This window comes from Jaculus jaculus, chromosome 1 (genome assembly GCF_020740685.1).
Source record: "Jaculus jaculus isolate mJacJac1 chromosome 1, mJacJac1.mat.Y.cur, whole genome shotgun sequence".
Lineage (NCBI taxonomy): Eukaryota > Metazoa > Chordata > Mammalia > Rodentia > Dipodidae > Jaculus > Jaculus jaculus.
Genome location: NC_059102.1, coordinates 130272971 through 130275788, shown reverse-complemented (window position 1 = coordinate 130275788; position 2818 = coordinate 130272971).

Genomic DNA, 2818 nt, shown 5'->3' with positions numbered 1-2818 from the left:
CCACACATACTCACACACAGAGATTTTTTAAAAAGAAGAACCACTTGTGGAGACCTCTTGAGGCTGTGCTGGGAGGTAAGGAGGAGCTGCTATCTGAAGCTTGGTGTGGAGGTGGTGAAAGAGCAGAGAGATGGGAGCAGTCTACCATGCACCCCGACATTCCAGGGGAAATTGTGAATAGTCAGGAAATCCACAGGAAGCGCTCCAAGGCAGAGGAAGTGAGTGACTGAGGGAGGGTCTGTAAGGGAACTGAGGATGTAGAGCTGAGTGAGGCCTCAGACTTGACCACACAGGGGACAGCTGCCCAGTTCAGGGAAAGGGAAATGCTCCCAACACACAGGTACCTCCCACTGTGAAGCCAAAAGGCCACACTATACAGTCCACAGGGATCAGCAGAGGGTAGACTTGGGTAGTGGGGCGGGGGGGTGGGACACAATCAACAAGTTGGTGAGGCGGGAGGCATATCCCTGAGGTGGGAATGAATGGTCCCCGGGCCTCTTCTGGTGGTCTGCAGCTCAGGTCAGGGTATCCCCCTCCCCCATGGTCCCCAGCTGCTTACAGGACCGGGGTGACACCACTACTCACCCAGCCTGGAGGGTCAGGGGTACAGTCAGGACCTAGTGCAATCAACCATACAAGCTCGTCTTGTGAGGTGGAAGCGAACAGCTGACCTCTTCGCCCTGCACCTCCGTTTCCCCATTCGTTTGGTGAGGCCAATGCTGAAGCTGCCGTGTTGCTGAGAGGTCAGTTGAGGTAGTGCGAGCCCCATTCGTGGGGTCTTCTCCACGCCCAGACCCTTGAGAGTCAGGGTGGTCTGTGGGGCTTGACCCCAGTGCTGCGCGGAGCTCAGTGCCCTTCTCCAGCTGCCCACGTCAGGACTTGACACAGCCTCTAGAGCTTGGCCACAAGGTGGCGCATGGCGGCTTCAGGACCCACCATGGGGGCCCGGTGTGGGCAGGAGCAGACCTGTGCCTCTCTGACTCCTCTTCCAAGCGTCCTGATTCCAGGACCCGAGGGCCATGCCAGCTCGTGGTCTTCCTTTTGGTACTACTGGGGTATTTTCAAAATTGTTGGGCAGGCGGGCGTGGTGGCACACGCTTTTAGTCCCAGCACTCTGGAGGCAGAGGTAGGAGGATCGCCATGAGTTCAAGGCTACCCTGAGACTACATAGTGAATTCCAGGTTAGCCTGGGCTAGAAGAAGACCCTACCTCGCAAAAGCAAAAGCAAAAGCAAAAAAAAAAAAAAAAGTTGAACATTGTCGAGGAACAATGAAGGCTCAAATAGTTGATCAGTGAAGCCTTGTGAGGTGGAACCGATTATCCCATTTTACAGATTTGGAAATGGAGGCTCAGAGAAGGAAATAATGCACAGGGGTCATTTAACTGGGCTCCTGTTTGGCTTGAGGCCTGTATTTTCTTCCTCCCTAGAGTGGAACAGATTTCCTCTGGGGGGCAGAAGGGGTCCCTGGTGTAGCAGGGGCTGGGGAATTAATGGTGGATGGAGAGCAATGGGTGTCCCCACCTGGACAGAAGACTGGAGGGTGGGGAGGACACAGGATGGGGTTAGTCCTATCTCTGAGCTCTGGGGACCTTTCCCCTGGGTTGGAGACTCAGCATGATCACTGGTCACTAATGTGCCCACTGCCTCCCTAATCCATCCCCATGGACAGACCAGAGCCCCTAGTTACCGTCTCTCTGGAGTAACAGAATTGCCCAGAACCTGTGGGAGCTGAGTCCACTGCTAATAAATCAGGCCGGATAGTGGCTTGGCCAGGGACTCATGTCAGGAAAGTGTGTTCAGCAAGGAGACGGCCCTCACCGGGGCAGTGAAGAAGGGGGTGTTGTTCTGTGTGGTAGCGTTGCAGATGTTAAGATGACCGGGACTCCTGTCTCTACCGCCTTCTGAGTGAGACATTTCCCGTCTGCACCTAATCGACTCTCCCCAGCCTAGAGAGGTTGGCCAGAAGCAAGCAAGTATGGGACAGGGAAGTCAGACAAAGAGAAAGACTTTCTAGCAGAGGGAGACAGATTTGTTTAGTTGGAGCTGCCACTCAGTAGAAGGGGCTGCCTTGGACCACAGCAAGGGCTCTGGGGGTCCCCACAGCCGAGGCAAAGATCAAGGCCAAATGGACAGACAGTAAAGACTCCATTTGGCTGGTGAGAGAGAGTGGGAAGGCTGGAGGGAGGCAGGGGCCACATGGGGCCGAGATCTTATCCTGAAGGCCACGGGGACAGGGGCTGTGTGTGGCAGGGTGGGACTGAGCTAATGGAGAGAACATGAGACAAGTCTCCAAGAGACTTGCGGAAGGTGGAGCCAACACGACTGGGGGGGATGGTGGAGTGGGGGAGGGGCGGCCTTGGCTCAGGTGAGAGAAGGATCTGAGTGGACGGTACCCGGGCTCGGAGCAGAGACAGGCCTGGAGATGGTGTGTGTGTGTGTGTCGGGGGGGGGGGAGGACTGTCTCGCAGGAGTGGAGGTGTCGTCGCTGGGCTTGAAGGAGAAGCCAACCTCACCTTGGTGAGAAGAGAATCCAAACCGAAATCTCTCCCAGGGGCTGGGTGGTCCCGCCAAGGAGAAAGGGGCTGTGCGCTGAGACCCGGGGTCTGGCCAGCGGGCGCCTGAGGCCTGGTGTGAAGCTGGGGCCTGGCGTCTGGGGAGAGGCGGTGGGGTCGGACCCTGCCCGGGGACCCAGCGCGCGCGGCAGCAGCGGGAGGCGGGGCGGAGGAGGGGGAGGGGAGGGGAGGGGAGGGGAGGGGGAGGGCCGGGCCTCTGTCCACCGCATTAGTGCTGGTTGGAGGGACGAGGGGGCGCGGAGCC